The sequence below is a fragment of the Triticum dicoccoides genome, chromosome 7B, assembly GCF_002162155.2.
Source record: "Triticum dicoccoides isolate Atlit2015 ecotype Zavitan chromosome 7B, WEW_v2.0, whole genome shotgun sequence".
NCBI classification, from domain to species: Eukaryota; Viridiplantae; Streptophyta; class Magnoliopsida; order Poales; family Poaceae; genus Triticum; species Triticum dicoccoides.
Genome location: NC_041393.1, coordinates 64,806,309 through 64,821,040, shown reverse-complemented (window position 1 = coordinate 64,821,040; position 14,732 = coordinate 64,806,309). Strand labels below are relative to the sequence as shown.

At 42.9% G+C, this 14,732-nt stretch overlaps 1 long non-coding RNA gene across 3 annotated transcripts in view; it reads left to right on the top strand.

Moving 5' to 3' along the window:
- Positions 1-11,821: 11,821 nt before the first annotated feature.
- The window catches only part of LOC119337332, a 4,403-nt gene continuing 1,492 nt past the window's right edge, over positions 11,822-14,732 (top strand). The window contains exons 1-5 of one of the 3 annotated variants that reach the window (XR_005163223.1): positions 11,823-12,231; positions 12,310-12,928; positions 13,187-13,363; positions 13,469-13,579; positions 13,916-14,186. This is a non-coding gene — a long non-coding RNA (uncharacterized LOC119337332). Of the gene's footprint in view, positions 12,232-12,309; positions 13,364-13,468; positions 13,580-13,915; positions 14,187-14,732 lie in introns of all 3 variants that reach the window. The other 2 variants (XR_005163222.1, XR_005163224.1) reach the window with 2 other exon arrangements.

Below are 14,732 nucleotides of genomic sequence, written 5' to 3'. Positions count from 1 at the left end.
TGCGAGATGCCGTGATTCCACTATTGGTGCCCTTGAAGGCGGCAACCGGACCTTTACAAACAAGGTTGGGGCAATCTCCACAACAATTGGAGGCTCCCAACGAAACCACGAAGCTTCACCACAATGGAATATGGCCTCGAGGTGACCTCAACCGTCTAGGGTGCCCAAGCACCCAAGAGTAACAAAATCCACACTAGAAAGTATGGGGGAACCAAATATCCTTTGGTGGAAGTGTAGATCTAGGTCTCCTCCTTCAAACCCTAGCAAATCAACAAGTTTGAGTGGCTAGAGAGAGAGATCGGGCAAGAGAGCTTGAGAGCATTAATGGTGGAATGAGAGAGGTAAGAGGTGGGCGTGGTAGGTGGAAGAACCACCTTATATAGCAGCCCACTTAAATCCAACCGTTACTGCGTTTTCAGTACTGCAGCGGTACAACCGCTCCTTGTCCCGGTACAACCGGGACTCACGATGTAGCTGCAGAACCCTACCAGGCGGTACAACCGGACCATCGGGTGGTAGTACCGGTCATTAGCAAATAACCGGACCAACCGCCCAGCCACCGCACAACTACCGCACCAAAACAGAACGGAGTCACCCTTGAGGGCGGTAGTTGGGCGGTGCAGGGTCGGTGCAACCGACTGGCCTTGAGCACTTGAGCGGCTAAGGTATGAGAGGAAGAACCGCTCGAACCTCCGGTTGTACCGGTTGATAAGGAACAACCGGACCTACCGGGCCACCACCGCCCAGCCACCGCATCAAAACAGAAGCCTGACCGGTAAATGGGCGGTGCATGGCCGGAACAACCGCTGCTGGTCTTTGCAGAGTCAGGTGGCGGTACCACCGCCCGGAGGCAGTGGTACCACCGCACGACAAAGGCAGAGAAGCGTCAAGAGCCAGCGGTACAACCGCTCGGACGAGCGGTACAACCGCTGGGAAAACACAGCAAAGATTAGATTAAAAAAGGAGGCACTCTCTCGACAAAAGAGGGGTGATGGAGGTGTGCGTGAATGGAATCCCCTATTCTTCCCAAAGTGGATTCCCTCTAGATAGTACGGGATACCTACGACCAAAGAGATAAAAAGCGTAGAGGATTCTGTCTTCAAACGATTCCTTCGAGAGAGAACCACTAACCGATGAAAGCCTAATCATTGAGAACCTGAAACATTTAGCATAGGATTAGACCAACAAAGGGTTGTCATCATCATCCAAAACATAAGGTAGGGAAATGCCCTTTCACATACTATGTCACCCACACAACACATACTCTACACGCTTCACTAGGTTAGTCCTTATTTCCTTAGTCAAACCTCAGCACGTGAGGATTCCGCTGAGCGTTTGGACTTTACTTCGGAGTATAGAAGTGGGTTATCCCGTGCAACTAGTTAGGCCCGACTGACTTAATGATTCATCGCATGTGGCAGAGAGTCAAAGATTGGATTCCTTCTAGCTATGACAAAACATGGATTAGTACTTAATTAGTTTATTGCTGCTTGCTTGAAGAGTTGTCCCAACGCTTGGCTACATGTCTAGGACAATGTGACATGAACCATTTTCGGTGATAGTTGGACAAAGTGTCTCTCACCTTTGTTGCGATGTCTTCCTGACACAACATGTCAGGTGAAATCGACTAGATTTTTGTAATTGAAATCAAACTTGATGGCATGATCACCCATAGCATTTGGGCGTATTTAGCCAGCACTAACAAAAGAAAGAGATCAAGCACAAGATGTGCATGGAGGTGAAGGCTCGATGGGTAGTAACTAGGGCATGTTCTTGCACAAATCGGAGGTTGATACTACTATAGAAATATTAAGATCAACATTGTTAGGAGAATTTATTTCTCATCATTATCCACAACACAGATCTACAACCATTTTTATCAAGATAATTTTAAAAATAGTGTAATTTAATTTATTAGCAATCGTACCCGATTTTGGTGAAAAAATCACCCAAATTTTGTAAGGAAAAGCTTTTTTTGGTATAACTTTTAGACCAAATGTATGTTTTCTACTATCATCGAAAATATCTATGGCTCATGAGTTTCTATATTTTCTCGATGAATCGTCTTTTAATACACTTTTGTTCAATTATGTTGTTTCTAATTCTTTGAAATTTAAGACACAATGTCATTGAAAGGAATGAATTCAGATGTTAAAACTACGTTATCCATGTTAGCTTGGTCATGTTATTTTTGTAGATAAGTTTGGTCATGTTACATGACAAATAGATGGAAGTGAGTGGTAGCTCCGAGCAACTTGATTGAAGAACTGGTATAATGGGTAGAGAGTTATCAAGTATATAGATAAAATACAACTTGTGCATTTAAAAAATAAATAATGGATTACAAAAAATTATGGGGAAACTTCTCTACCCTTTAGCAATATAATAATTTACCAAATAATGAAGTTTACATCTCAAAGACTCTTCGATTCTAATGTGTCATGTATTTTAGAATGGATAAAGTAATGAGAGGAAACAAGATTTGTACAAAGTAAAACAAATACACTTACCATTATGTTGTCTTCCTATTAAGGAGGAAAATTTACTTAAACAAATTTATTTTTCTGTCCCATCCAAAAGATCACTATGTAGCTATTGCACAAATGAAACCTAATTATTATCAAGTCCATGACATATATTAAAATTTCTCACGTTTGTACATCTAATACAAATTATTGATAATATGGATGTTGACCTCACATATTGATCTAACATCACATATGAACTACTAGCAAGGTCATAGTATAAACTTTCTTATACTGATTTAGTCTCATGTACAAGTATAAACTTTTATGTAACGATTTAGTCTCATACACAAACGAGTATCTTCATTAATATGGTGTTTTTGGAAATATATAGTATAATCATATTTTCCCAACAAAGTACATATGATTAAATATATTTTTAGAAGTAGTAGGACCCCAGACAATTGCAAACCAAGCTTGCAACACACCAGAAGCCTGATATCTTTCTGGCAAGCTTCTTGAGCCTTGGCAAAGTGGTCACTATTCTTACATTGGGGGGTCGAGAATGTCTTCACAAATATTGACCATGCAGGATAGATGGAATCAACTAGATAGTATCCCACATCAGAACCATGGTCATTGACCTTAAAGTTGCATGCTGCAGCATCCCCATTTTGCTAGCCTTGCGAAAAGAGGAGGTCCGGGTGGTCACATTCTCTCGAAATAGGCTTTTGCCCCGCTTTACAAATAAAGCCACCACCTCTTCCATACAAGAGTTTTAAGTGCATCGAAATTGTATATTCTGCTGGGGCAACAACACAAACACGCCCAAGGAAAAGCATAAAAGAATAAAAAGGCCACCAAGTGGCCTCGGTCTCAGGGGGGCCGCTGCAAGGTAAGGCGGCGAGCAGCATCATGCATCATGTACTTCATCAGTCCCAATCGCTCGCGGTCGCGCTGCCTAGATAGTGGGTGCCGGTGCTGCAAAAACGATAGGAATGTGAAGATCGAGTCAAAGGCCCGTTGAAGAAAGACCCTCTCAGTCACCTTATTATTACGCATCATCCACATAGTCCAAGCTAATGCCGTCAACACAAGCCAGAAGAGGCATCTCCTCCTACCGATCTAGTTGGCTCTATTTTGAATGAACCTAGCCAGGTCCAGGGCCTCCCAGTCAGGTCGTAGAGCCTCATAGATAAAACTCTAAAGAAACCTTGCTGCCGTGAAAGAGAAGAGGATGTGGGTCCCTGTCTCCGGGACCTCACACAGAGGGCATATATAGCCCATTCCCTGGGTTGTTTCTCTTGATCACCTCCGTCCCAAATGGTAGGTGATCCCTCAATAATTGCCAAACAAAATTTTTGATTTTCAAGAGCAAGGGCTCTTTCCATGGCGACAATGCCCAAGCAATAGAGGGATGTTCGCGGTGTACTCCTATGATGTGGCCATGATGGCAGTTGGGTGGGTCACGTCAAGCTCAGGCGGGTTGGCAACACGGGAACATGAACGAGTTTGCAAGGCGGAGCCGTTTGGCAGCGATTTGCATGGTGAGATGGCCGACATGGGAGCATGGGAAGATGTTGAGACTTCCTACCCATCGAAAATCAAGATGATAAAGTTGCATGTATATTTCCCTCTCTTTTCTCTATATATTTGGAGGATAGAGACTGGACATGGAACTTCTACACTTGAGCTCGAATGCACCCTCATGTTTCAAAAACTTCTGATTTTTTTGGCAACAAACATTGTTGAATTATCTTCTTTCATGCAAAGTTTTGTGACGCAATCACATCCATGGAGGCCTGGACCAAAAATAATAAAATTCATACTCCAAGAAACTAAGCAGTGTTTGTTGCCAAATAAGTTCAGTTTATATTTTTATTTTTTTTAATTTTACTGTTCATGCAGAAGCATTTGAGCTCTGGATTATAAAACCACTTTCGGGTTAGAAAGGTGTTTTTAGAGGATGCCCTAAAATCTTAGGGAAAAGGGGGCATCAGACTGGCGTTCTCCCCTCGTCCTGGCATTGTGTCTAGCAACGTCGGAAAACATGTTGAGGTGTGTCTCCAGCGGATCTCGCAAGATTCGGTCGGAGAGCTAAGAATTGAGCCGAATTCCAGTGAACTGTCCATGTGGCGTGACTCGTAAGAGCTCAGATGGTCTGGTTCTTTGCAACTGTAACAAAAGGAGAAGAGTTAAATACATCACGGGTGCCTTAACTTGTCCGTTACGGTCAGTTTAGTTCTTAAACTTGTAAAATACACAAAAATTGTGCTATAACTTGTTGCACGGTACATATACGGTGCCTCCGCCCGTATGCCATCGTATGTGTTGTTCACGTGGAGTGACAACTGGTGGCTGACCCACATGTCAGTGGGTGTGAGCAATGCCTGCGCTGGGTGAAATGCATACGAGTTTTTTTTGCAAAAAATCCCCTATGATTTAATTAAAGTCACAAATAAGCCCTTGCTCAGTATATGTCAATAATAGGAAAAAAATTAACTGCGTCTTTGAATTGGTTTCGACCCAGGGACATCCAGGGTAAATAGCTAGTACGCACGCTAGCCACCAAACTAATAATACTTTTTTTTGCGGGAAAAACTTCCAATCTATTCATCTTCAATCATGGTAGTACAACGAATACTAGAAATAATAAAAATTACATCCAGATCCGTAGACCACCTAGCGACGACTACAAGCACTGAAGCGAGCCGAAGGCGTGCCGCTGCCATCGCCCCTCCCTCATCGGAGCCGGGCAAACCTTGTTGTAGTAGACAGTCGGGAAGTCGTCGTGCTAAGGCTCCATAGAACCAACGCACCAGAACAACAACCGTCGCAGATGAAGAGTGTAGATTAAAAGGATCCAACCTGAAAACACACGAACGAAGACGAACGACGAACAGATCCGAGCAAATCCACCAAGGACAGATCAGCCGGAGACACAACTCCACACGCCCACCGATGATGCTGGACGCATCACCGGAACGGGGGCTAGGCGGGGAGACCTTTATTCCATCTTCAGGGAGCCGCCGCCTTTTCGTCTTCCTGAACAGGACGCAAACCCTAACAAAGATCGAAAAAAGATCTAAAAACGGAGCCCTCCCACCGGCAAGGGGCGAGATCCACTCTGCCTCCATGGCCCTAAGGCCACCGGAGACGGGACGGATCGGCGCCGGCGCCGGCGGGAGGCAGAGTATAAAGAGATATAACTTATTAAAACTAATAATACTTTGTGTACAGTTGTTAGGTGGAAACTCTATCTATTGCTTTGCAATTGCTATTCTGTTTTTTAAGTTACTGTTTGGTTTTATGATATACAATATTATAATATTATAATACAATAATTATCAATAGGCGTTTATTGTCTATTTAAATTTTTATTCTATTTTTATTATTTGTAGTTCAAAGACTTAACCATGAACTTTTTCAAAAAATTATGTTGATTTAAACAGTTCAAAGTATATTATAAAATATTACAAATTTGTTTTGCATCTTCACTCAGGACCACAAGCATGCATAATTATTTTGTATCTTCATTGTATTTTTAGAATACATAATTATTAAAAATTAACAAAGTTTTATCAACGTGTATTAAAAATCATTGTGTAGAAGCAATAAACTTTATATATGTAACACATGTTAAAAGATGTTTGTAGAAATGTAAGAATAATTTTACACTAAATTTTTTAATACAAATTGAACATTTTAAGAAACAGATGTTGTAAATTTTTTGGATGCATGACAGACATGTTTGAAAAACACATTTACAATTTCTTAATACACGTGAGAATTTTCCAAAAATATGATGATTTTTTGAAAATGCACCAACACTTTTTAAAATTGATTGCACGTAATATGTTGATTAGTTATTTTTTTCAAACGTGAGAATTTCTTAATATTTTTTTTCAATTTCCCACGAATTAACTTTTTCTTTTTTATTTCTCTTTATTATTTCACGCGGTTTCTTAATAAATAGAAGCGTACTAGGATATCACACAGTCAACTATTCTAGGCGTAGTGATTAGCACATGTGTGTAGGCTGTGCGCCCTCGTACTCAGTTGGAATCCTGCTGGGTGCTTTTTTTTTGTTATTACTATTTTATCCCAGGTGGGATCAATTTTTTTTCCAACAAAGAGTATATATTAATATCGTGAAGATACCCAGCCAAAAAAAGAAGAAGAAATTACAGCCAAAAAAGAAGAAGAAACTAAAAAAAGAAAGTCCCGCTACAGTGTTCCAGGCCTTGCAGCAGTAGCACAACCGCCACCAAGACAACACCTGATGTCCAGGTTCTCCAACAAGTGGGATCAATGCAGTTTGACGTATTTAAATAAAATGTTAGGAGCTTTTGTGAAAACTATATAAAGTACAAGGAGTTTTCTGTAAAACAACCAGCACACTCTTCTCACACCCATTGACATGTGGGCTGATGCCACGTTGGCACGCCATGTGGGGGAACGAGATCCTCTGACTTTGAAGAAACTACTGACGTCGTACACCCAGCGTCGTTGATCTATATCCAACGACACTCGCTACGAGCGCTACTTTCACTTGCATGGACACGGAAACAAATAGCCCATACGGCCCAGTACGCCCAGAACTCCTCGCTCGTGCGTCACTGCAGAAAAAAAAGTTGTTCGGACGGTCGCTGTCGCCTCGCTCACCTTCAGGCGCGACGGGGAAGAGCAGCCGCTGCTCCTTCAAGGCGCGACGCTGGCCGGCGGGGAAGAGCAGCCGCTGCTCCTTCAGGACGCGACGCCTCCTAGCCACGCCCCAGAGCCGCGAAGCAAGCTACATCGCCGCCGTCGATCTATCGAGGTCACGAAGCCCGCCGCCGTCGATCTACAAGAACTCCGTCAGACCGCGACGCGCCTAGCTGTGGAGGGGGCGGAGCAAGCCACTGCCCCGCGACTCACCGGAGCAAGCATCATCGCGCCCGTCGAGCTTTCTAGGCCACGAATCCAACGCCGTTGGCTACTCAGGCTCTGGACTTCTGTTGGAAGTTCCCTGCTACTTCAGTTTTAGTTGGATAGAACCAGCAGAGGAAGCAATGGCAGCAGAGACAAAGCCAAATGCCAATTTGAGATTGTAATTGATTTAAATCAAAAGTAATGTGTAATGAATAGTGTGACTGAATTTAAATTCAGTTTGCAATGTCATTTGAGATTGGAGTTCAGTGAATAGTTTGACTGAAGGTTTGTTTGGCTGTTGAGTTTGATTTGGCTGAATATTTCATTTGAGAGTGGAGTTGAGCGGTTCCAGGACTACAAAGACCAACAAGTCAATGCTTGATTTGGCTGCTGAATGTACAATTATCATAAAAAGTGACTGAGATTGAGCAAAATAGATGCCAAAACATATCTCATAAAAAGTGACCCAGAATTGAACTTGCACACCAATGCCCTCTCATTCATTTGCCCAAAAACAACAGTACTTCACCATGACCCAGTGAAAAGATCATCTGTAATTGGCCCCTGAAATTAAATAAATAAGAATACCGTATGAGCAAGATTTTGCAATCTCTAGTTGGATCATTCTAGATTTTTAAACTACGTGGGCAAGATTATACCATCAGCAACTGAGTGAAGCTAAGGTTGGTCTTGTAACCTTCAGGCACCTCTGCATTATCCCTATAAACTCTATCATTTGCAACTTGTGCACCACCACCACCTGCCACTTCCCCGACCTCCTGCATCTTGTTGTGAAAGAAAATTGGAGGCTGTAAGAATTAATGGACATAATGATAACACCGAAAGCATTGTATTGTTTATCAACATACCTCTTCACCCAACTGTGATGTAGCTCTGCTTTCTCTCTTTTTCCTAGCCTTGTGCTTCTTATCGAGCCAATTTTTTTTCCGTTTTGAACTCTTTGTTTGGACCTCCTTTTTCTTTAGACGTGCATTAGTCAACAAGTCATTTGATGGGCTAGCATCTGTCGGAATTGTACACGGATACCCCAATGTGCTTGCACATGCATTAATTTTTTCTTCAATTTGCTTACCAAGGATGTCAAGTGTGTTGTCTACTAACACAACACATTCCGGAAAGTAGGCTGCTCGATCTGCCAAATTATGAAATTTGTGGGACATATATTTGTAGCTAAGCATGGCATCCATATTCGGATTTAAGATGATATTTCTTCCTTCTTTGTCTTGTACAGTTCCACTTCGTGCTTCCTTTGTCCAGCGCTTTAACACATAATGTGGTGGTAGTGACTTGATATTCATCAAATCGAGAACTTTAAGAGCATGGCCACACAATATCCCAATTCTATCAAATTGCTGGCAGCCGCACACAACTGTTTGCTTCAAAGGATCACCTATAACTTTATACTTCTCCTCAAAGATACAATCTCCTACTAGATATTCATTACAACCATCTAATGCCTTGGTGCAAGCTGACAAGGATATTTCATATTCACCTTGAAAAGCTTCAAAAATACCAGGTGTATATAACTTGCTAGCTTGCACCAACATAGGTGGTGGTCTCTTCATAAATATTCTAGGCAACTTTTTCCTTGATTCAAATTCTGAATTCAGTTCATTGTTCCTTTTCCCTTGCACCACCCTTTCAAAATGCTTAAAGAACCGGATGATATCAAAATCAGATTTGAAATGTATTTTCAAGTCATTATTCAAACTCTCACTCAATTGTGTACTTCTCATTCCCAATGTGAAGACATCCTTCATATAACATTTAGCCCATTTTTCCTCCTTTTCCTTCTCTTCTTTTTCCTTCTTTTCATTCACCTCTTGCTTCTTCTGTTTTTTCTTCCCTTTTTTCTTCTCTTTTTTCTTCTCCCCATATTTCTCTCCATCATCCTCTTCATGTAGATGTTTGACAACATTCCGCATAATGTGGAAGGTGCATAAACCATGTCGTGCTTCTGGAAACACATCCTCAACTGCATTTCCCATTGCAGTATCTTGATCAGTATAGAATGTTCTTGGCCCCTTTCCTTTATGGGCTGTTAGAAAAGCCTCAAACAACCACTTAAAGGATGCAAATGTTTCATCATACATGAGGGCAGCACCAAAAACTACAGTTTCCCTAAAGTGATTGAATCCGACAAAGACACCAAAGGGCCTACTCTCCTTGTTTGTTCCAAAAGTAGTGTCAAAACTAACAACATCACCAAAATGTGCATAGTCCATGATCATTCTAGCATCAGCCCAGAATATGGTCGCTATTTGTTCTTCACAGTCCATTTGCAATGCATACTGGAATGATGGGTTTTCAGCAATTTTGTCTTGAAAATACTTAAGCATGCTACCCGCTTGGCCATATGCCATTTCTCGTTGGCGCTTGGTCCACAAATGGTTCTTGTGATCACGGAGGGTATAACTAAGATTGAGTGGTCCACCAACTTGACGACTAGCCAACTCATGTGCGGCTTTTGGCCCAATTCCCGCATCATCTGCTGTTGCAATTTCAAAAGCTTGTAACTCTGAAATTTTTCTTTGTGACACCATTAAGTGTAAGGTTTCTGCTAGGTGTAGTGTGTGGTTGTGTTCCAAAACCAGCTCCGACACTTTGAGATTTCCCTTCTTCCGGTCCATTTTAAGCTTCATGTGCACTTCACAATTGGTTCTAGTTTCAGCTCGAGGGCACTTTGTCAAGTGATCCCTTTTGTCTTGTGCTCGCTGACCCTCATTTGCACAAACAAATTTACATGATGTAACCTTGCCTTCGGCTGAACTTTTGTTAGTATACCTTTTCCTAACCTCGAAGCCTTTCTGCCCACCATAGCTAAGCCAATATGACCAAGCCTCATCCGAGCTTCTAAATTCCATGCCAACATAAGGTACCAAATTAGGCAATACAACTCTGCAAAGTAAAAACACCACGAGTAAGGGGATTGTAGAAGTATCACTGAACTATCGAGAAACTTGGTAAATCTGAATATGTCCATACTTGCATATGTGCAGAAATTATGTAATAGTAACACTTAAACTATTGAGAAATGATGTAAATCTGAATATATGCAGAAATTATGTAATAGAACTATCACTGAACTATTGAGAAATTATGTAAATCTGAATATGTGCAGACTTGTATATGTGCAGAAATTACCTATTGGAATCGGAATCCTGGTGGGCTATGTTGGCATGTTCTTCCATCTCGGTTGTTTCCTCCATGACAGAAAAGATGTTTGATCAAGTTCAACAAGCTGATTCTTCCATGAGAAAAACAGAAACTTGATCGAGTTCCAAAGCAACCTGATGGTGAAAGTTCGATCAGTTGTAGTGTTTTTATTCATGTGAAAGATGGCGTGAGAGGAGCAGAGTATTAGGACTTACGTGATATTGACGAGCAGAGCAGGGCGTCCACCTCCGGGCTCCGGCGATCTCTTTTTCGTCGGATGGCGCCGTCTGCGTACTCTTCGCGCCTTTTTCTTGTCTCCTCGCGCCCTTTTCCCCCTCGCCTGCCTCCCTCGCTTCGTAGTGGGCTGCATGGGCCGCTCGTTTTGGTGCCGATCTGAGCAAACCAGAGAGCTGCCGTCTGATGGTTGATGGACGGTGCCAAGCAAAGGACGTCCCTCTGACTTGGAATCGCCAACGTCAGAGGATCTCGTTCCCATGTGGGTAGTGCATATGCCCGGATACGGACGAAGGCACCGTATTTGAACGCTCGGACAAGTTACGGCACCAGTTTTGTGTATTTTACAAGTTTAGGCACTAAAGTGACCGCACCGGACAAGTTGAGGCACCCATGATGTATTTGACTCAAAGGAGAAATTTCGTGGAAGTGTTGAAAAGTGAATCAGGTGTGCGCGTTTATGAAAGGAGAAGAGTAAAAAAGCATATGGTCTGCGCATTTACGAAAATGGGTCAATAAGAATATGAACACGATAGGTGTTTCTAAAAAGGGTTAAATTTTTACCTTCACTTTATTCGGTCTCCCACTGAGCCCCCTGCTGGCTCTCCACTGCCTTTACTGCACAGCTGAGCTTCTGCCTATATTGAACATATAAATCCTGCTAGCCTACCCGCCATACTGGAGCTACCGCGCGCGCCAAGCTTGTTGGACCGCACGATTCTGTTACTGTCGCTTAGTTTTGGCTGCTGGCGTTGGGTCAGCCGTTAATTCATTTTTACAGTCGCAGCTGCTTCAAGAGTTGATGACAGGTGGGGCTTATTAGCCGTACGGTCGAGAGAACTAGATGGTTTCCTTACGAGTTTGTGTGAGTTGATGACAGGTGGGGCTTATTAGCCGTACGGTCGAGAGAACTAGATGGTTTCCTTACGAGTTTGTGTACGTGAAAGTTTTACCACAGCAGGGTCGATGGGAAGTGGGAACGTAGGGTGGATTTCGCGTGCGCTGTGAAACCCTACAACCAATCCCCACTCTCCTCGAGCCCCACGTCCAGCTCCTCCTCCCCCACTTTCCACTCGTTCCCCTCGCAGCCGCCGCCTCTCCCCGCTCTCCCCATCTCTCCATCTCGGAGGAGCCGGCGCCTCTCCCAGCTCTCCCCATCTCACAGGAGCCGCCGCCGCCGGGTTCTTTCCCTGACCTCGGAGGGGCCCCCATCCCATCCCCGCACCGGAATTTGGCGGCAGCGGAGAAAAGGATTGATGGCGAGAGAGGTGAGCCCCTCCTCGTCCCCGCGCCGTCGATCTCCTCCCGTGACGTGTCTCTCCTCGCTGGTCGTCGCCACATGCCACGGAGGAGCTGCAGCCAGGTCCGAGTAGCTGCCTGATATCGCGGCTGATGGAGCATGGGAAGCCGGTCAAGGGGAGGGGGCGTGCTACTCCTGGTTCAGGTGCTTGTTCGATTGCCACGGTTGATTTTCTCTGTTGCTTTTGGTTTGGTCAGGGGTCTCACATTGGATTTCTTGCAGGTCCGTTGTAGACATCGTTCATTCCATTCGTCTAGGCTTCGGTCGGCTTGCCGCCTGCTGCTGTGTCGAGAGCTTGCAATGTTTGAGCCTGAGCTCTTCCTTTCCTTCCTGACTATGTGCGGCTCCAGTACTTTTTTTGGCGTGTTTTCTGCTCGGATTTAGGTTAAAAAAAATGGATGCGTTAGTTGGTCAAGCGGTCGGATTCCTTTGTCATGGATTAGGGAATCCCCTATGTTTTTTTGTTGCTTTCCTGGAGGCTCGGCCGCATGCTGAGATTCGTGGCAGTTTAAGATATTTTGCCACTGTTGATTTGGGTTAGTCCCAGTTTTAGGTGTTTTCTTGCATGATTAATTGTTGGATTACATGGATAACGTCAAATTTCAACCCAATGGTTTAATTTGGTCTCACTTTGAATGTTTCTCTCTGCAGCTAGAGCAAGACAGTAGTATGGAGGCAGACAGTAGTATTGGTCGGGTATTGCAAAATAAGATTTTAGTGTGTGTTTTACTTTTCTCTCTGCAAGCCAGCTTGCTGCAGTTAGTGAAGACCAAGAGAAATTAAGGAAGTACTGTGCTATACTACTATGTTGAAACTTTAGGGGAGGAGTACAAGCAGCCAGGTTAGTGTGTACATTGCTTTTCTATTTTTGATGGGCTGATGCGTATGCATTGTTTGTGCTTTACTAAAATGAGCAATTAATTAACTAGGATCGATTGAATCCAGTACACATTTCAATTAACTAGAATTAAACGAAGTTCTTGGTCTAGGCAATATACGTCAAGCTGCAAAGATATAGTGCAGCCTAATTATTTCTTGGATTTGGTACACTTACACCTTCATTCTATTTTTATTTTGGTCTGCTGTTGAGTACATTTAGATATCGAACATATAAACGCTGCTGTGCTATCCGTCTTCCTGGGCATCTGCATTAGCGAGCGATTTCTCTCCGTCCGATGGAATTACTGTGCACGTTTTTACCTCTGCAATGGGGGATTTGTCCACAAAGCTTGTCTTGTCATGTGTAGGCTACGCGACTGTACACCAACATGGCCAGGTCGGTTCATCTCTATAACTAAATATAGCAAGCTATGCCAATATGGCAATATTTGATAGTTATTGATGTCATTTTGCCTCTTGAATTCAAAATTTCTATTTGTAGGAGCTTCAGAAGGGTTGCTCAGCAACGGACTGGAAGATTTTTTTTGTCCTGGGTACTTGCATGATTTAGGAAGAAATTAGTTGTTCCTAAATGTGCTATTGCAGATCAAAGGTGAGCTCATCCTATTTTCTTTCTTCAATCTTAGCCTAAGATTTATCTCGAGTTTCCTAGCATTTTGTCATGCTGGTTCTTTGTGTAGATGTGCCAGCTAGCTTACAATCTGTGTCATCATATTTATCTTTGAGTAGAACTGAACTGGGGATTTGCTATTTGCATCTGGACTGCCTTTTGATGTGCTTTACTCTATAGAGTTATTGCCCTGAACTGATGAATGGACTTATAGAGATAAAATTATTGATTGGTAGGGTCTCGGTTTATTAACCATTCTATTTATTTTTAGAAACTGAAAGACAAATCATATATTGTTTCTTCTTGGGGATGAAACAGATCATACGTGTGGCGTCGTCTAAGATCGTAATCTGGTCATCACAAGGCTTTATTGATTGTTGATTATACTTCCATGGTTTGACCTATCCGAGGTGTAGCCAAGATCAGCCGAGAGGACAATGTTTTGGTTGTTTCGACGGAAAATCCTACTGACTTCAGCTTGAAGCATGAAGCCCCTAGCCCAGTGTTAAAAAATCCAGTCATCGTAGCTAAAGCTGGAATCACATAGAGCAGTGGCTACTCCAGAAACACTTGTTCTGGTCACTTCCAGGTAATTGATTAGGATTCATATGGTCTCTTTCCAGCTGTGTCAGGTGGTATACTACATACTGATGAGGATAGATAATTTATGTTGATTTACTATTTTAGATAGTTATAATGAAGTGCTATTCTACAGATAGTGTTTGGTTGTTCTTTTGCATATTTCCTCTGCAAAGATATATATTAACGGACAAACAGTGCATACATGTTAGGTTGTTGTCTGCGTTGGCCGTATTAGCATGCCTAGCTGCCAAGTATAAATAGTATGTGCGTCACTCAGAAATAGAGCATTCCGGTGGAATATGGATGAGGCAAGAATTGGGAAATTTCTCTCAGAAAAAATGATCTCCTACAGTGTAGAGTGAATCATATATGTACTAGATGCACTAATTCTGCAGCCTGTGTAGTCAAGTCCTCCCTTTCTTTAGGCTAGGCAGAGGTCTTAACTATTGCAGTTTGTAGGTTCTGCAGTGGTCAAGTCCTCCTTTGATCGGGCTGGGAGGTCTTAGCTCTCACAGTTTGTATGTTCCGCAGCATCCACGGTCATACCCCCCCC